Consider the following 20,757-nt stretch of genomic DNA (forward strand, 5'->3'; position numbering starts at 1 on the left):
GGAAATGTCCTAATTTCTCCCTCATTTTTGAAGGAAAGCTTTTCGAGGTATACTATTCTCGAATAACAATTTTTTTTCTTTTAACACTTTACATATGTCCTTCCACTGCCTTCAGGTCTGCATGGTTTATTACAGAAATCAGATGTTTATGTTATTAAGGATTCCTTATATGTGAAATTATGCTTCTCTCTTGCTGTTTTCAAGAGTCTGGCTTTGTCCTTGGCATTCTTCAGTTTGATTATAATGTGATTCAGTGTAGATCTCTTTGGGTTCATCTTGCTTGGTGTTCATAGGAATTCTTGGATTTGGATATTCACATGGTAGGTTTTACCACAGATGATACTAAACTAATCAATGTTGTTTAAAGATTGTGTTACCTTTGCCCAAATGGTGTGACTTTCTAAAGAAATTAATGCAGTATTAAACACAATTTTGAGTACTTATTACATGAGTGTTTACTTCATGAAAATTCATCCAGCTGTTCATTATGTTATGTGCATTTTCAATCTGTACGTAAAAATTCAATAAAATTTACATTAGAAAAGAATCCCTATGCTAAAGAAGTTGACAAATTATTTAGGAGAGCTAATAACACATCTGAAGTTCACTTCAATTCAACATTCATTTTCCTATTTGTACAAGACTATCCTAGATTTTGTAGGTACAATATGAAAAGTCATAAACTTAGCCCTCATGGAGGTACAGTCAAGCAAAGCTTATTATTAAATAACAGAATCAAGAAGGTGTAAAATGAGCTTATACAGCAAGTGCTGAGTTAAATGTTACAATATAAAGCAACAGATAAGTGAACCATGGAATCAGGAAATATGGAATACGGCATCCAGGGTCTGAAAGGAGGAAATTTGTGTAGTAGGTGAGGGGCATTATAAGGAGCCCTTGACTGGCTGGAGTGCAACATTACTTTATGAAGAAGAGTGTTATAATTAGGGACAGATTTAAGGGACTTTTACATACTGGCTGAGGAGTTGAGATTTCATGATCTCAAAACAGAGAAGGGCTATAGCTTTTAGAGCATGGGTGTGGCATACAAGATGACCTAGGAGGCAGCGAGATACAGCAGATATAGAGGAGACTGATCTCAAGAAATATAAAGACTAGTTGCAGCTCTGCTTTTAATATGTGGTAAGCAAATTAATCTCATAAAAGTAGTGACCTTGAGCAAGTTACTGCTGCCTCTGGGCTTCGTGTCCTTGTATATTCCATTACAGTTGATGACAGAGCAGTGAAACCAGCACTCTCACACACTGCAGGCATGACTATCAGCCAAACCTTTCATAAACATGAAAACCTTATCAAAACCAGGCTGTAATAAACTCTGGCTATAACTTCACTTCTGGAAATTTATGACAAGAAAACAAAATCCAGAGATTTATGTACAAGGATATTTTTCACAGCATTTTATTGGCAAAGTGTTAAAAAACTAAATAAGGAATTTGACTAAGTTACATTACATTCACATGCAGTCATTAAAATCACATTCTCAATTAATGCTTTCAAGAATATGAGAAAAGGCTTCAACCACAATGTAAATTTAAAGACCAGACCACAAAAGAATGTATGTATTACCCACTAATCCATATATACACAGGGGGAAAGGGGACATTCAGAAAAGTATCAAAAAAAGGCTTAAAGGCATGGTGATTGTGAGATTATGAGTTATTTTTTTCTTTTTCATATAGCTTGGTAGTCTTCTAATTTTTTATAATCGAATCATTACTTTTAGAATCAGAAAGATAATATATGTATTTTAAAATTATATATATTTTATGATATACCTTATATATATCTTATATATATAATGACACAAGTCTTAGTTGGGTCCCAAAGAGGAAGAATAATTGTTAGAAAGAATATGGTAATACCAAAGCAATCTTACAATCTCCAAATTTTGTGCACAGAATCAGGAAAGAGAAGTATCTATTTAAAAAGATAAACAACAGATTATAGAAAAAGTGGGAAGAAAAAAGTCCTCAAGTTGCTGTGCTATAAGCTTTTTTCATCATTCATTTGCTTTTTTTCTGTTATAGTAAATATGCCAGCATAATTTCCACAGATCTCATACTGATGGAGTCTATATATTAATAATGTAAGTATGACCATGTTAGCTGTTAGACTAGAATGATTCTAAGATCTTTCCAATACTAAAAATTCCATAATTTAAGTTTCAAAAGATAGGATGGATATAAAAGACCAGTTAGTGAGATTCTTGAAATAATGTAGCAATATTGCAACAATAACCTAAAATGGGGTAACATCAGTGAACATGTAGAGAATGAATTAAGGAGACACTTTGAAGGAAGAATCAGAGGGTTATTTGACCTACTGTATTTAGGCAATAAGAGAGAGTGAAAAAAACAATCTCCAAAGTTTTCAGGCTTGGAGAGGCAGACTTATTAACACAGAGAGAGACACTAAGAAGTCAAGGAGGCTCTTAAATGTCAAAACTCAATTTATTTGAGGCAATGGAGTATCTGTGGTCAGGAATACGGTGGAAATTCAGGGAGAGAGCTGTATATTTGTGCATGTAAATATATGACTGACATATACAACTATATGGGAGAGGTTCTTCTAGGGAAGTATATTGGGGAAAATACAGTGGCATATTTGCTACAATGGAGGGAAAAAACAAATGAACAAAGTTAGGTTATAGCAACAGGGATCTGAGGGCTCTCTTTATGATACCTCCTATAATCTGTTCCTTTCATCTTTTTTAATTGGTACTTCATTTTCAGAGTTCTATGTAAAAACCTTAGCGATTACGAGAGTATACCTTGCTTTTACCACCTTCTTCCTACTGAATGTTCCTCATTTGGCCTGTTTTAGTTATCTAGGCTGCTGAAAGAAGATACCAGGAAATGGGTTGGCTTAAAGAATGGGAATTTATTTGCTTACAGGTTTGAGACCAAGAAAAAGTCCAAATCAAGGCATCATCAACATAATGAATTCTTCCTGAAAACCAGCTGCTGGTGATCCTTGGCTCCTCTACCACATGAATCTTCTTGCTTTCATGGCTTTTTCTCTTTGTCTTGGTTCTATTTACAAAGGACTCTAGTAAGAGAATTAAGACTCATCCTGAATGAGGTGGATCACACCTTAACTTAAGAAGCCTGGTCAAAAAGTTCTCATCAGAATGGGTCCACATTCACAGGAATGGATTAACTTTAAGAACATGTTTTTTTGGGGTACATACAGCTTCAACTGCCACAAGGCCCAATTAAGACTTGTGTCATATTCATTTACAACCTAATTTTGTCTGAGAGATGCACCTTGTTCTAATAACCAGTATATCAGGTCCCCTTGTTCATGTGCTCACTCATTCATTCATCATTAATTCATTTGAATAACAAATCTTTAAGTGCCTATTATGTATTAGGTCTGCCAATAAAAAGTAACTGCCCTTCGGGAGAATAAAGCCTAACAGAAAGGGTAAGTTGTTTTCAGTTTCTGATAACAGGATAGGTTTGTTAGCTCTAAGAATGACAAAATGAAAAGGATGTTTTGACAAAATATATTGAAGTCACCTCATAGTTAATGTTTCTCTGCAGGTGGCATGAATTAAGAGGCTCCAGAAGGAGCACTCACCCCCAAAATAACTCTCTCAGATGGAAACTTACCAAGAAAGATTCCTCTTTGGGGTTAAGGAACTATAACTTCAGTAGTACCTTATTAAAATGAAAATATTATCTGAAAGGGGTTAGAACATGAATTTAGTGTTCGCAGCCATAACAGCTTAGTTTCCCACTTGCCAGTTGTTGTCTAGTCATGACCTGAGAAAGAGCACAGGATATTCTGGGGAAAGTCTTGATATTCTGGGAAAGGAGGGAAAAAAGCTCTCCAGGAGGGAGCCCCAGGGGACAGGCCAAGCTGAGACTCAGATGCAAAGACATGGACCAAGAGAGGAAGCAGGGAGAACACCAAAGAGGACCGCAGAGGGTCAAGAGAGCAGGGAGGCAGGTTGAAGGGGCAAGACATGAAGACGGGGGATGGACCCAGAGCTTCATGCCCCAAATCAAGTTTTGCTAAATTCTGGGTCTGTTTTAGGCTGTAGATTTGAAAAAAAAAAAGTTGACATTCAAAACCTACAGTAATTTTTCCTCAGCATCTCCATATTCTCCAATTTGACCAATCCCTAGAACCCTTCTCAACACTCAAAATGTTGAGAGTTGAGAGAGACTCAAGAAAGCATCCAGTTCAACCCTTCTTCTATGTTTTACACATAAAAGTTTTGAGACCCAGATAGGTTAAGTCCTGCTGAAGTTCACACAGCTAATTAGTGTCAGTTCGAAAATTAGAACCAAGATCTAATGATCCTAGTGCCCTTTCTACTACACAGAAATATTCCAATTCCCAAAATATAAAACAAATTAAGAGAAGTCTAAAATTCAACACTTTCTAAACATATGTACAATCTCCGTGGCATTGCAGAAGTAGATTGTAGCTAACGCTACTCACAAAACACTCAGCCTATGTAACAAGCAGCCATATTTTCTGTGGATAAGTTGAATAAAGTATTCATTTCTCACCAAAGACCTTCATTTACTTATCTGCTCTTGCTGGTGCCTTCTGAGAAAAGGGAATAAATAGAACAATATGGAAAAGATGCTGTCACTGTCTTTGCCCCTAGTTCTTTTTTGCTGCATAATGAATGCCACCTCTGTCTGTAGGCTTCCTGGCAGCAACAAGTGCCTCTCGTTTCACATTAAGACTAGTACTCAGCTCCACTCTCACCACAAGCCTGTGATCTTGGGCCATGATCAAAGCATCACGAGATTTGTCTAATTTAGAAGAACTTAATTGTACCCTGTGGCAACTCTGTTTGAAATACTGAATGAGAAAAAGTAGTTTCATATAGTTCATTTAAAAAGTTTCACATTGGTATTTCATATCATTTTGTTTGGTACATAAAATGGACTTACATTTTCTATTTCAACATTCCTCCTCAAAATATCAAATTCTTACAGTGTTATATTAATACAGCAAATAGTAAGAATGCTTGCATTAAAAATAAACCATGGTTAGATAGATGATAGATAGCTAGCTAGCTAGATAGATAAATACAGATAGATAACAATAGATACGACACAGAAAATGGGCCAAAATATTAATGTTGTTGGATATGGGTATCTGGGTGGGGGTAGGTTAGAGTATTCCACATGGGTGTTGTATTATTTTTGCAACAGTTCTGTAAGGTTGAAATTATTTCAAAATAAAAACTTCAGGGAAAAAAAATCCTGGTGGTCTCTAATGTAAAAGAAATGAAAATAATAGTTCTTTATATTTATTTTGACTTCTATACCAAAATTATTATAAACTGTGATGGTTAGGTTCGTGTGTCAACTTCGTCAGGTGATGGTGTCCAGGTGTCTGGTCAAGCAAGTATTGGCCAAACCCTTACTGGAAGGACATTTGTGGCTGGTTAATAAATCAGAAGGCTGGTTTAGTAAATCATCAGTCAGCTGGCTGCAGCTGTGACTGATTACATCAATGAAGGGCATGTCTTCTGCAATGAGAGAATTCAAACAGTTGGATTTAATCCAATCAGTTGAAGACTTTGAAGTGAGACAGATAGAGGACTTTCACTTCTTTGGCTAGCCAACAAAGTGTTTCCTGGGGAGTCCATCAAAGTTGCCAGTTCGTTTCCTGAGGAATGCATTGAACACGTTCATTGAAGTTGCCAGTTCGCTGCCTGAGGAGTTCATTGAACATCTCCATTGGAAGTGCCAGTTCACTGCCTGCCCTAAGGAATTTAGACTCGTGCATACCTGCAGTTGCATGAGACACTTTCATAAAATCTTATATTTATAGATATCTCTCATTAATTCTGTTTCCCTAGAGAACCCTAACTAATACAACTTGGTACCGGGAGTGATTCTTGAGAAACAATCTTAAAATGGGCTTTTACAATTGGTTTTCTACTCTGATTAGATTCAAAGGCAATATGACTCCATTTCCAATAAGCAAGATGGCACTGACAGTCCATGGAGTGAGTTGGCAATGGAGATATGAAAATATCAACGTTTGATTCTCCTAATCATACTCCTGTATAAAGCAAGGCTCTGGGTGACAGTGTTTTTGACACCTTAACAGAGTTTTGCAGAGTTAAGAGGTATAATGATGTTGGCTGGTTGTTCTTAGATATGTTGGATAAACTTATAAGAGAAAGGGATGAGCTAAAGGCTTCAAATTTGAAACTTAAGTACCATATGACAGATGTGTGCCCTGAAAGAAAATCTTATTTCCTGTGGCCGCAGACTTGAGATTTCTGAAAACCAGACCCAGAGTCTCATTGTGCGAGTAGCAGATTTACAACATAAACTAAAATCTCAACCTCGCAGGGTGTCTACAGTTAAAGTAAAAGCGTTGATTGGAAAAGAATGAGATCCTGAAACTTGGGATGGGGACATACGGATTGATAATAATGGCAGGGAGGACACTGGAACCCTGGTGTTCTGTTTTGCTAATGGTGCCCTTTTGCAAACCACCAGAAATGGATTGGCTTTTATAAAGGGGGTTTATTTGGTTACAAAGTTATAGTCTTAAGGGAATAAAGTGTCCAAGGTAAGGCATCAGCACTTGGGTACCCTCAATGAAGAAAGGCCATTGGCATCCAGAAAAACTCTTGTTAGCTGGGATGGCACGTGGCTGGCATCTGCTTGCTCTCAGGTTGCGTTTCAAAATGGCATTCTCCAAAATGCTGCTCTTGGGGCATTTTGTCCTCTCTTAGCTGCAGCTCCTCTTCAAGATGTCACTCTCGGTTGCTCTGAGATCCTTCTGTCCTTTATACGACTCCAGTGATCCAATTAATACACATTCTGAATGGGCGGGGTAACACCTCCACGGAAATTATCCAATCAAACCTTTCACTCACAGTTGATTGAGTCACATCTCCATGGAAACACCCAATCAAAGGATTCCAATCTAATCAATGCTAATACATCTGCCCCCATAAGAGTGCATTAAAGAATATGGCTTTTTCTGGGGGACATAATATACACAAACCAGCAAACCTAAATTCTGCTGAGTCTTTGTTAGATATACCTATAACGGTCTGTCCTGAGGAAAAAGCCCACCCCCTCCAGTCTGCCCTGAGGAGACAGCTATCCAACCTCCAGCATGCTTTGAGGAAACAGTTTCCACACCTCCAGTATGCCCTGAAGAGCCTGCCATCCAACCTACACCTAAAGAGATTAATCCTTCACAGCCTGCTAAACCTGTAATCACCTCCCCTGAGGAAACAGCCCTCACTCCTGTCTGGAGAGATTAATACTGTTTCACCAGATGAAACTGCAACAGAATGTCCAAAGTAAATGGTTTGAGGGATACTTCTAATTCTTTTCATGACCCAACCCCACCACCAGTCTTTGCTTCAAGACCTATAACTAGACTAAAGTCCCAATAGGCCCCGAAGGATGAGATACAAAGTATGACCCATGAGGAAGTATGGTATACTACAAAAGCACTGTATGAATTTTCCAACTTACACCAACAGAAATCAGGGGAATATGTGTGGGAATGGATATTAAGGGTGTGGGATAACGGTCAAAAGAATATAAAGTTGGATCAGGCTGAATTTACTGATATGGGTCCACTAAGCAGAGATTCTGCATCCAATGTTGTAGCTTGAGGGATAAGAAAGGGTGTTAGCAGTTTGTTTGGGTGGTTGGCTGAAACTAGGATCAAAAGGTGACCGACATTACCCGAGGTCGAAATGCCAGAATGCCCTGGAATAATGGAGAAGAGGGGATTCAAAGGCTCAGAGAGACTGGAATGTTAGAGTAAATTTATCATGGAAAACCTGCTCACACACCCCTGGAATGTCCAGAGGACACACCTTTTATCAGGACTGTGAGGAATAAATTTGTGAGACTAGCTCCATCATCCCTGAGGGGCTCTGTAGTCACCCTTATCTGTAGGTCAGATATTACTGTGGGAACTGCTGCCACCGAGCTGGAATCCTTAAACACAATGGGGATAATCAGATCCGGAGTCAGCAGAAGCCACGTAGCAGCAGTTAATCGCCAAAGACATGGTGGCCATGGCTACAATAATGGAAAACAGGCTCAAGGCAGCAGACAAAATAATCTTATTTGCAGAGACTTATGGCATTGGTTAGTAGATCATGCAGTACCTAGCAGTAAAATACATGGGCAGTCTACTAAATTCTTCTTTGAGCTGTATAAGCAGAATAATTCTAGGTCAAGTGAACAAAAGTCAACCTTGAATTACAAAAACAGAGTCATGGCCCATTAATCAATTCCCAGACTTAAGACAGTTTACAGATCCAGAGCCCCTTGAATGAGGGGAAGGCAGGGTACTCTTGGGGAAGGACCCTGTTACACTGCCAAAAATTTACATAAATTTAATCTTCCTCCCAGCCTTCCCCAGGGGGACCTACAGCCATCTACCAGGTTAACTGTGCACTGGGGAAAATGAAATGATCGGATATTTTCGGGATTATTAGACACTGGTTCAGAAGTGACATTAATTCCAAGAGACCCAAAATGTCACTCTGGTCCATCAGAGTTGGGGCTTATGGAGGTCAGGTGATTGATGGAGTTTTAGCTCAGGTCCATCTCCCAGTGGGTCCAATGGGTCCCCAGACCCATTCTGTAGTTATTTCCCCAGTTCTGGAATGCACAATTGGAACAGACATACTCAACAATTGGCAGAATCCTCACATTGGTTCCCTGACTTGTGGAGTGAAGGCTATTATGGTGGGAAAGGCCAAGTGGAAGCTGCTAGAACTGCTCCTGTCTAGCAAAATAGTAAACCAGAAGCAATACTGGATTCCTAGAGGGACTGCAGAGATTAATGTCACTCTTAAGGACTTGAAGGATGCAGGGATGGTGATTCCCACCACATCCCCATTCAACTCTCCTATTTGGCCTGTGCAGAAAACAGATGGGTCTTGGAGGATGACAGTGGATTATCGTAAGCTTAACCAGGTGGTGACACCAATTGCAGCTGCTGTTCCAGATGTGGTATCATTGCTTGAGCAAATCAACACATCTCCTGGTACCTGGTATACAGCTATTTGATCTGGCAAATGCATTTTTCTCAATAGCTATTAGTAAGGACCACCAGAAACAGTCTGCATTCAGCTAGCAAGGCCAGCAGTTTACATTCACTGTGCTACCTCAGGGTTATATCAGCTCTCCAGCCCTATATCATAATATTGTCCGCAGGGATATTGATCATTTCTCCCTCCCAGAAAACATCACATGGGTCCATTATATTGATATCATGCTAATTGGGCCTAGCAAGCAAGAAGTAGCAACTACTCTATATTTGTTGGTAAGGTATTTGCATGGCAGAGGGTGGGAGATAAATCCAACAAAAATACAGGGATCTTCCACCTCCGTAAATTTCTAGGTGTTCAGTGGTGTGGGGCATGCCGAGATATCCCTTCTAAGGTGAAGGATAAGCTGTTGCAGCTGGCCCCTCCTATAACCAAAAAAGAGTGCTTAGTCAGCCTCTTTGGATTTTGGAGACAACATATTCCTCATTTGGGTGTTCTACTCCAGCCCATTTACCGAGTGACCAGAAAAGCTTCTAGTTTTGAGTAGGAACCAGAACAAGATGATGCACTGCGACAGATCCAGGCTGCTATGCAAGCTGCTCTGTCACTTGGGCCATATGATCCAGCTGATCCAATAGTGCTGGAAGTGTCAGTGGCAAATAGAGATTGCTGTTTGGGGCCTTTTGCAGGCTCCAATAGGAGAATCACAATGCAGGTCCTCAGGAAATGGAGTAAAGCCTTACTATTCTCTGCAGATAACTACTCTCCATTTGACAAACAGCTTTTGGCCTGCTACTGGGCCTTAGTAGAGACAGAACACTTAACCATGGGCCACCAAGTTACCATGAGACCTGAGTAACCGATCATGAGCTGGGTGTTGTCTGACCAACCAAGCCATAAAGCTGGGCATGCACAGCAGCACTCCATCATAAAATGGAAATGGTAAATACAAGATAGAGCTCGAGCAGGTCCTGAAAGCACAAGTAAGTTACATGAGGAAGTGGCCCAAATATCCATGGCCCCCACTCCTGCCACCTTACCTTCTCTTTCCCAACCCACAGCTATGGCATCTTGGGGAGTTCCTTACAATCAGTTGACTGAGGAAGAGAAAACTCGGGCCTGGTTTACAGATGGCTCTGCACAATATGCAGGCACCACCTGAAAGTGGATATCCGCAGCACTGCAGCCCCTTTCTCGGATGTCCTTGAAGGACAGTGGTGAGGGGAAATCCTCCCAGTGGGCGGAACTTCAAGCAGTATATCTGGTTGTTCACTTTGCTTGGAAGGAGAACTGGCCCGAGCTGTGTTTGTATACTGATTCCTGAGCTGTTGCTAACGGTTTGGCCAGATGGTCAGGGGCTTGGAAGGAACATGATTGGAAAACTGGTGACAAGGAAGTCTGGGGAAGAAGTATGTGGATAGACCTTTCTGAGGGCACAAAAAACATGAAGATATTTGTGTCCCATGTGAATGCTTATCAGAGGGTGACTTCAGCAGAGGAAGATTTTAATAATCAAGTGGAAAAGATAACCCATTTGGTGGATACCAATCAGCCTCTTTTCCAGCCATTCCTGTCATTGTCCAATGGGCTCATGAACAAAGTGGTCACGGTGGTAGGAATGGAGGTTACACATGGGCTCAGCAACACGGACTTCCACTCACCAAAGCTGACCTGGCCACAGCCACCATTGAGTGCCCAATCTGCCAGCAGAGACCCACACCTACTTCCCGATATGGCACCATTCCCCGAGGTAATCAGCCTGCTACCTAGTGGCAGGTTGATTACGCTGGCCCACTTCCACCATAGAAGGGGCAGCGATTTGTTCTCACTGGAATAGACACATACTTCTGATATGGGTTTGCCTTCCCTGCACGCAATGCTTCAGCCAAAACTACCATCCGTGGACTTAATGGAAAATGCCTTATGCACCATCATGGTATTCCATACAGCATTGCTTCTGACCAGGGAACCCACTTCCCAGCAAATGAAGTGACGGAATGGGCACATGCTAATGGAATTCTCTCATCTAACCATGTTCCCCATCAACCAGAGGCAGCTGGGTTGATAAAACAGAGGAACGGCCTATTGAAGACTCAATTACGGTGCCAACTAGGTGGCAATACTTTGCAGGGCTAGGGCAGTGTTCTCCAAGAGGCTGTGTATGCTCTGAATCAGCATCCACTCTATGGTGCTGTTTCTCCCATAGCCAGGATTCACAGGTACAGGAAACAAGGGGTGGCACCACTCACTATCACTCCTAGTGATCCATCAGGAAAACTTTTGCTTCCTGTCCCTGCAAGCTTAAGCTCCCCTGGTCTACAAGTCTTAATTCCAAAAGGAGGAGTGCTTCCACTAGGAAACACGATAATTCCATTGAACTGGACGTTAAGACTACCACCTGGCCACTTTGGGCTTATGCCTCTGAATCAACAGGCAAGGTAGGGGATTACTGTACTGGCTGGGGAGATTGATCCTGACTATCAAGGGGAAATAGCACTGCAACTACACAATGGAGGTAAAGAGTTCTCCTGGAATACAGGAGATCCCTAGCGCATCTCTTAGGACTACCATGCCCTGTGATTAAAGTCAGTGGAAAACTGCAACAACCCAATGTAGGCAGCAGGACTACCAGTGGCCAAGAAACTTCAGAAATGAAGGTTTGGGTCACCCCACCAGGCAAAGAACCATGGCCAGCTGAAGTGCTGCTGAGGGTAAAGGGAACATGGAATGGGTAGTGGAAGAAGGTAGTGATAAATATGAACTACGACCATGTGACCAGCTACAGAAACAAAGACTATAATGGCATAAATATTTCCTCCTCCTTTTGTTATGAGTATGTTTGTATTTGTCTGTAAAGCAAATGTCTTTGTCCTCTTCTCTATCTCATCCGCTTATCACATGACATAAGCTGTATTGTTCATTTTGCAGTATTTAAGTTAAAGGAAATCAAGTTTAATAGTTAATGTCACCTAAGGATTTGCACCCTATTCTGGAGAGATTTAGTGTGTTTCCAGTTGTACGCAGCACAGCTGAGTACTGTTAGGTGAAATACGTCTGCTATAGTTCTCTACTTAGAGATAAAGTATGGTTTAAGGTGATGTGTATGACTGCCAAGTTGACAAGGGGTGGTTAGGTTCATTTGTCAATTTGGCCAGGTGATGGTGTCCAGGTGTCTGGTCAAACAAGCACTGGCCTAACCGTGGCTGGTTAATAAATCAGAAGGCTGGTTTATCAAATCATCAGTCAATTGGCTGCAGCTGTGACTGATTACATCAATGAAGGGCGTGTCTTCCACAATGAGAGAATGCAATCAGCTGGATTTAATCCAATCAGTTGAAGACTTTTAAGCCAGACAGAGGACCTTCACTTCTTTGGCTAGCCAGCAACGCACTTCCTGAGGAGTTTATTGAACACATTCATCAAAGTTGCCAGTTCGCTGCCTGAGGAGTTCATTGAACATCTCCGTTGGAGGTGCCAGTTTGCTGCCTGCCCTAAGGAATTTAGACTCGTGCATACCTGCAGTTGCATGAGACACTTTTATAAAATCTTATATTTATAGATATCTCTTGTTGATTTTGTTTCCCTAGAGAACCCTAACTAACATATAAGCATACCTAAAAATATTTAATCTTAATTCCTTATTTAATCCAAGAGTGATTTCCATCCAGAGTCTGAAGTGCAGCAATTTGCTCAGGTGAATGACTCATAAAAAAATCAAATAATTAATAAATAACAAAGTTGTGACTTAATCAAAAATACTGCTATCATGTTTTTTATTTGCTATATTATCCTGTTGACATAATTATATACTACTTATATATTTTATTTGATCAATTTGATCAAGGAAAGATGAGATGTTCTCCCCTGACATAATGAAATTTCAGTCCACTTAGAACTCAGAAGCATCTCCATTCGTTTTTGAATGCTTAACGTCTGGAATTGAGCCGTTACACTGCTCTTTATCAGTATACACTTCTTTTTCACTCATTATTTTATTCATTCATTCATTTAACAAATATGTATTAAGAGCATAGTTATGTGCCAGTAGAGACAGAAATAGAGATAAATGCCTGGGAGGCCCACCTGTTCCAGTCCCCACTTGCTTCAATGTTCCTAGCCCAGGTTTCAGAAGTGTATGAGCCTTCAGATAATTCTTTTGAGCTCCCCTAGTTGACTATGAGAGAAGCAGAGGCAAGCTGTTCTTGCCAAACCCTGCCCAGACTGCAGATTTGTGAACAAAACCATGGTAACCAGAACAGATTCTGGTACCTGGAAGTGAGGTGCTACCATAACAAAAATCTAAAACAAGTAGAAGTAGCATCAAGACTGAACAGTGCAAGTAAGCTGGAAGGGCCTTGAAGAGTCTGTTAGCAGCAGCATGATAGTTCTCAATGAAGAAAATGCTCTAAAGATAGGTGAAAGGGGACCCGTGTTACGTAGTGGCAGGAAGTTTAGCAACACTGTTGGCTACAATAACGTGGAAAACAGAAAATGTACTTAATGGACTTGGTGACCTAGGAGAGGAGATTTCCAGGCAGAGTATTTGATGATAGTGCCTAAGTTTTTCTTGGTGATTTAGGAAAATCAGAAACAAGAGAGAAAAGCTGAAGAAGGAATTGTTCAAGTTTTCAAGCAAGACTTAAGGGAAAATATAAAGAAGCCAGGCCTTGCTGGATTCAAAAATAAAACTGTTTCTTTTTCCCAGCCTCTCCAAGATTGTCAAATTAAGAAAGGGCTTCAGAGCAAAGATCAAGTCCAGGATGGGACAATAACAGCTTCTGTTAAGACCTCATAAATATCTAAGGAGGTACCTCAGAGTACTCCTCAAACCTGGGCCCCCAAAAGGTCTGAAGGGCATGCACTGAAAATTCTCTTCAGCAAACAGTAGGGCTTTTAAGAATCTAAGGACATTTTCTCACAGCAGACTTGTAGGAAGTCCAAGGTAGAGAAGCACTTAGTTTGATGAGATTTGTAGGTGTGGCTTTTGTCTAATGGCATGAATCCCAACAGATCCATAGAAAACCCACAAAGTTTTTAAGATAATTGGAGAGGATAAAATTCTGCCAGCCTGCACTAAATGGAGTACAAAATGAAAACAGACTTTTGTACTCTCCAACTACCATGGGCAGAAAACAGGCTGAGAAAACTACTCCACTGCAAACACTAGGCATTACTTATGGGAAAGGATGGAAGCCACAAGGCAGAGTCACAAGGCAGAGTCAAGAGCTCTATTCCCAGGAAGTAGAACTGAGCTCTTTGCAAAGAACTGACAACATGTGTTCTGCTGCACTGCAGGACTGCTATGGATCAGTGATTCCTATGTGCCTCCCATCTCCCATATTTAAAACAGGACAATCTATAGCAATTATTCTATGCCAGTCTCATGATTGCATGTTGTGTGTTTGGGAGGCAGACATCTTGTCTCTTTAGTGTACAGGTCTTCACATCAAAAGAAACTGTGTTAAAAAAAAAAAAAAAAAAAAGAAACTGTGTTCAAGGAGCTGTGTTGAGGAGTAGCACCTAGAAGGCTCATTCACAATGGACATGATTTACATGATGAAATCCTGGACCTAGAATCCAAGCCTGATGCCATAATAGGATGATATTTGGGGATCCAGAGTTAGGGGCTTATATATTTTGCATATGGAAGGGATACGAATGTAGTGGCCAAAGAGCAGACTGTGGCAGGTTGTATTTTCCACAGATGACCATGCCACAATATCCTGTTCAACATGTTCTTCTTACAGTGTGATAACACACATCCATTGAGAGCTAGGATCTATTTTCCCTCCCCTTGAACCAGGAAAGGCCTAAGACTATAGCAGAATTAACAAGATGTGACTCCCAAAGATAGGTGAGAAAAGGTGATACATCTTTCAGCTGCCCTTCTCAGTACATGTTCCTTAGTAACCATGATTCAACATATAAAAAGTCCAGCTACAATGAAGCTGCAAAGCTGGAGAAACTACACAGAGAATGCGAGAGATGCTTAAGGAGTCCCAGATGTTTGAATCATCCTAGCCTAGACATCAGATGTGGGTTAGTGAACCTTCACATGATTCCATCTCCTAGCCTTCAAGCCACCCCATCTGGCATTGCTGACACAGAGATAAGCTATTCCCACTGAACCCTATTCAAATTACAGATTTGTAAGTAAAATGAATGCTGTTTTAAGCCACTAAGTTCTGGGGTGGTTTGTTACATAACCATAGTAACTGGAACGAGGGTCTTGTTACCCATACGAAGAATGGTGAACTGTATCGTACAGCCATGGGAAACTACTGAAGGTCAATCATAATAAAATTTGTCTTAAATGGGTCACACTGACTACTGTACGAGGAACTGATCAAAGAGGGCAAGAGTGTATGTTGGAAAGCCCAGTCTGGAAACAACTGCAGCAGTAAAAGCAAGAGATGATGGTGGTTCAGCCAAAGGTAGTAGATTTGGTGTAAATACACTCCAAGGTCCTACACAACTCTAAGACTTCATAATAAAAGAGTATCATATCATCTAATTTTGGCACAAATTTATTACACTCTGCCCTAGGTGCTCCTTACTGGCCTTCTTTCAGAACTCTAATGTGCCTTATTCCTTACACAGGGCCTTTGCACAAGATCTTCTCTCAAATTTCCCCACACCATCCTCCTTTGCAACTCCTTCCAATCTTTCAGATTTCAAATCAAGATTCCTTTGTTATATGCTTTCATAGGAATTTACTCCTTTCCTTCAGAGCACGTGTCATTACTATATGTTTAATGCCTTTCGCTTTATTAGAGTCTAAGCTGCAAGGAGTGGAGGGAGTTATGTCTCTTTTACTTGCCATTGTATTCCCAGCACCTAGGACTGTGTGTTAGACACAGTAAGCATTTGGTAAGTATTTGTGAAAGAAGGAGACCAATTTTTTAATCCTTCAACTATAACATACACAAGACACATAATGGCTTCAACTTCCATGACATCTTTTCTTTTATTTAAATCTCATTTCTAGCAGGAGCTGGGTTTCTGGCAAAAAAGGTAAACTCCTAGAAGTTTTTATTTTATTCTAAAACTTACTTCTCGTTCTTAACTATTTCATAAATATGTGCTGGGAACCAATGCTATAATTTTATCATCTTTACAAAACAAAAAATCAAGGCCATAACTGAGAACAAAAACCCCTCAACCCTAGAGAAGAGCAGATATCATCCTGAGTCACCGGGGGAAGATGTGCAAGATGACAGGACTGGCTTCTGACATGCAAACTGACTACCTCTCAGAGCAGCTCTGATGCTCCACTCTCACAATAGTTCTCCTTGATCCCAAAGCTTTAATAGATGCATGAGAGGCTTGGGGGCATTACAGCTGCTTAAGTAATTCCAGATTTACTGCAGAGCTATTATTACTGAGCAATTTATGCTATTGGTATTTAGAAAACAGCTGAAATACGATCCTAGATGGATGTGTTCACAGCATGGAGAATCTTTTTTGTTTTGGTATAGGGACAAAGACACTAAAAGTATACTTTAAGCTTAAAAGAGACTTTTTGATTTTCTGGTTGCCAAAGCTGCTAATTGTATTGGAATGTATGGAAACCCAGTCAAAAGCAACAGGGACTTTCTAGAAGACTGTTCAGACATGATTTGAAGGCCACACCACGACATTTCCAGATTCTTCCACTGTCCCAGGGCTGGAGCCATTAATGGGCAAAGAGCAGTGTTCTGGGGTCAATTTAGGGCTGCAGCGGTGTGAATGCCCAGTCACTAGAAAGGTAAGACGACAACGGATAAAGTCATGCTGTCTGAGCATTTCTTTAGTGGTAGTCTTATGCCAATAACATTTAACTATTTTCTCCCCTCCTAAGCCCAAGATTGTTTTAAATACAGTAAGCAAAATCTTTTAACTATTTTAATTCTGTACTTTCTAATTACCAACACCTATGCAATAGATATTAAAAGATTGAAAGACTTTTTATCTCATTAAAATTTTTACTTAGTTATACCCAGAAGCGAGGGTTCGAATGCCAATTACCATAGATTTGCAAAGACTTAGGATTGTCCCTTGAACAAATCTGATGGCAACTGCAAGCTTCCTACTGTGATATGAGGGTGTGGAGAGGAGTGTTCTAATAATAGGACACTATTAACTCAGGATAAAAGGCTGAAGGGCTCCATTGACATTCATTAAGAGTTCCTAATTAGAGAGGGAATAACTGCTATTTAACGGGGAATGGAAAGCGATGCCAGAGAACTGGAAGGGAACAGGGTGAACTTTTCACTCCCTCAATGCTTGAAGTGATGTGCAGCAGCTTAAATCCAACAATAATGTACCTTTAATGGGTTAATGTGGTTTTGTAGGAATCTAAGGGGTGTTGGAGTTTTTAAAAATCTATTTAATGTTATGAGTAGTCACCCCTGGGAGGAGGTACTGGTCCAGAGGGCCCTGCGGTGACCAGCGCAGGATGGGAAGGGAGCCTCCCACAAGACCTAGCTTTGGATGGGGGTGGGTAACTGGAGGCGTTGCAGAGGCACAGGAATTTAAACTCCATTCTAGGTATATTTAAGTTGCTACTTCAGGCTGAGCTAGTTACACTAATCTTTAAATACTGCTCCTTTCTTTTCTTTTAATATCTCTTTCCCCACCATGATGTCAGGTATGTTAAAACACAACTGACAGAATTACTGATGGCTGTTTATACGATTTAGATCTGTCTGGCTCAGTCAGCAGGGCATATGTTCGATGGAAAGAAATCATACGTTATGCTATAGCCTCAGATATTTCCACAAACCCCGAGCCATCAGATTTCTAGTAAAACAGCGCGATGGGGGAAAGCAACAGTCAGCTGTCCCCATGTGTAAGAGCGAGAAAGAGAAGAGATAAGAGGAAGCTGTTGAGCATCTAAGAGCACGCTCAGGAAACCCCTCGGGTCCCCTTAGCAGGGCAGTCAGAGAGGCACACTAATTGGGATTGATGGAAAAGAAAAAGCATGATTCAAATGGAACAGAGCCAAGCCTCTCAGAAAACCTCCAGCACGTTTCGCTTCTTCCCTGGCTTCAAAATCCAGGAGAAACCTTCCACCCCTCGTTTCCTGTGGCTTTTGGATTTAATCAAACACTTCTAAAGGTTCGATCCCGCAGCAGCTTGCCTGTCGATCTGCTGTCAATCCGTAAATCAAGGCCTGAACAGCTTTAAACTGAAGCAGTGCAAAGAAAATGCTCGCAGACCAGTCCCCCACGAAATAAAAGGTGCTGGTCTCCCGCCAACCGAAAAGGTGGTAACAGGCACTCCGACTGCATTCCCTAAGGAAAAGCAACACCGTGCCTTTTACACCCGCGGGCTGCAGTGACAGCCACCCTCCTGGCCAGCCGAGGGGCGATGCCCAGCCCGGCTCCGCGGCGCTTCGCGCGGCTTACCTTTCAGCATCCCAGGGCGCCGCGCCGGCCGGGGAAAACTGCTCCCGGCCCAAGAACGCCTCGCGCGCGGCTCCGAGACGCGCTGGGTTCTGGGCAAGAGCCTCCTACTTGGGCTCCAACCTGGCAGGGCCTCTGAGCATGCCCGGCGACCGGCGCTGCTGAGACCGACTCCACTTCTCCAGGTTTTAGCTCCGGCTGCAGAGGGGTGGGGGGAGCGCGCCCAGGGAGCGAGGGATGCGAAACTGGAGGCAGAGACCTGGGGTTCCGGGGGGGGGGGGGGGCGGGGGGCGGAATCCGGCTGCCGGGAAACGAACCCAGCGGCTGCCGCCTTTCCCAGGCCGCGCGCGGTTGCCCTCCGGCGGCTTCCCGCCGCGGCGGATTAAGATGCGCCGCAGGTTTCCGCGCGGAAGAGGCGCAGCGCCACGGGGTCACAAACGCAGCCTGCCTCGGTCAGCGCCGGTACGGTGGTGAGCACTGATTGTTCTGCAGGCCCTGTGCTCGCTTTATTTCATTTCATCCTCTCTACAATGTACCAAGTCGGGTTGTTAGCCCCATTTTGAGGAGGAGGACACTGAGTTGGAGTCCCGACGCAGCTGGGATTGGGGCTCAGGTCTGTTTTCACCACCACCATCACCACCACCGAGCGGCCTCACAGGAAGAGGGGGCGGGCAAGCCCGGGGTTCTGAAAAAACCTCGGCAGGGCTAGCGGCCGGCGGGAGACGCGCCCACCCACCCCGAGGCAGAAGTCTCTGACTCCGGCGGGCGTCCGCACCCAGGGCCCCTCACAGCTTCCTTTCTCCTCCGCCTCCTCTGGCGACAGGCCGCTGCCTTCCCCTCCTCGCAGGCCCACCCACTACGGATTTGTGTTTCTCCCGCCACCTTCGACTCACGCCACAATCGCGGGAAGCCGAGTCCTCCGCTGGTGGTCTCTGAATGCGCATGCGCGCGAGCGCCCAGGGCGGCGCGGACACCTTCCCGCGCACCTGTGTGAGCTCGGCTAGGAAGGCGCGCGGCGCCCCTTCTCCCGCCAGTCTCCGGCGGTGCCAGCGCCGGGCACGATGAGTCAGTGTCCCAGGGGCCGCCACCAAACGGATCTCTCCATAGAAGCCGTTTCCCCCGCCCTAGCCCAGACGTGGGGTCCGCAGTCGGGGCCCAGACACTCACCAGAGCGTCCCGCGGGCGGGGCTGGAGAGGCCGCGGCAGTCGAGTGGGCGACCAGCAGGGAAGCCGAGCTGCTTAGGGAGAAAGCTAGTGCATCGCCCTCAAATCCAGCGCCCCCGAGCCGGAGTGCCTGACAACCCCTCACAGACGCGGGGGCGGGCCGGGGCCCCTTGCAGCTTCCCTGGCCCGGTGCAACCATGCAAATGGCTGCACTGTCTCCAGGCTCAGTCCTACGCCTGTGTGATGCACGCTGGTTCAGATGTTTGGATGAAAAGGGGGCTGAGGTTTCCTTTGTTTAATTCCACCTACTTATTGTACACAGCAGTGAGAAGCCAGCACGCACTTCGGTTCCAAGGCTTCACACACACCCACACACCACTTACCCGCGTCGTGGCCCACCTCCCTTCTCTTAACCCTTTATAAATACAGTGTGAGTTCCCAAATAGATTGTGAGGACTTCAAGGTACTGAGAGCGCTCCACTCATTGGAACTGCGTAACTTTTAGGTACAATGGCACCCCTGGGGAGGTGAGCGCTTAGTATGCACTAGAGACCGGCCTGCACTTCATAAATGTTACAATTTTGAATCCTCCCAACAATCCGACAATGAAGCTGAGAAACAGAGGTCACCTCAAGCGCGTACAATCATTCAACAAATGTCGGGGTTGGCCTGAGAACTCAGGTCTCATGCTAAAAAGTCCACGCTCCCTTGCTTGTCCTGCTACCCGCCTTCCCCACTCCAATTTCCTATACATACTCATTTAAACCGTGAAATAATGGAATTTAGTGTTTGTCTATTTTTGTAAAATTAGGGGCAATGTATTGTTGGGGTGACTAAGAGATCTAGTAATTAAATCTATTGCCTGCCTCCTTACAGATTTCAGACTAAAAAAGAAAAATAAATCAGAACACTGAAATGAAGGAACAGTGGAAACGTTGACAATCTTTGCCAGTTAAATATACATACTGTGAGCCCTTCCAGTTTCAGTACCAGAGCTAATACCTGGCAAACATCCTTAAAACAAAACAAAAAAAAAAAAAAAAAACTTTTCCTTGAGTGGCAGAGTAAAGAATTTTACATTGGGGCTTGGATTAAATGAGGCAGAAACTGAGTAAACTATTGGGATATATATTTTAAAAAAAAATCACTTTACTATAGCGGAAATTG

General features: G+C 42.8%; 1 protein-coding gene across 4 annotated transcripts in view; it reads right to left on the minus strand.

The window, feature by feature from the left end:
- The window catches only part of KBTBD11 (kelch repeat and BTB domain containing 11), a 57,971-nt gene that overhangs the window by 25,722 nt on the left and 11,492 nt on the right, over window positions 1-20,757 (minus strand). The window contains exon 1 of one of the 4 annotated variants that reach the window (XM_037812828.1): window positions 19,594-20,303. The exons of 1 other annotated variant lie outside the window; for it this stretch is intronic. The gene's annotated coding sequence lies outside the window, so the exon portion shown is untranslated. Of the gene's footprint in view, window positions 1-18,429; window positions 20,304-20,757 lie in introns of those variants that run through there. 2 more of the 4 variants (XM_037812827.1, XM_037812826.1) reach the window with 2 other exon arrangements.

The sequence above is a fragment of the Choloepus didactylus genome, chromosome 20, assembly GCF_015220235.1.
Source record: "Choloepus didactylus isolate mChoDid1 chromosome 20, mChoDid1.pri, whole genome shotgun sequence".
In the NCBI taxonomy this organism is placed as follows: domain Eukaryota; kingdom Metazoa; phylum Chordata; class Mammalia; order Pilosa; family Megalonychidae; genus Choloepus; species Choloepus didactylus.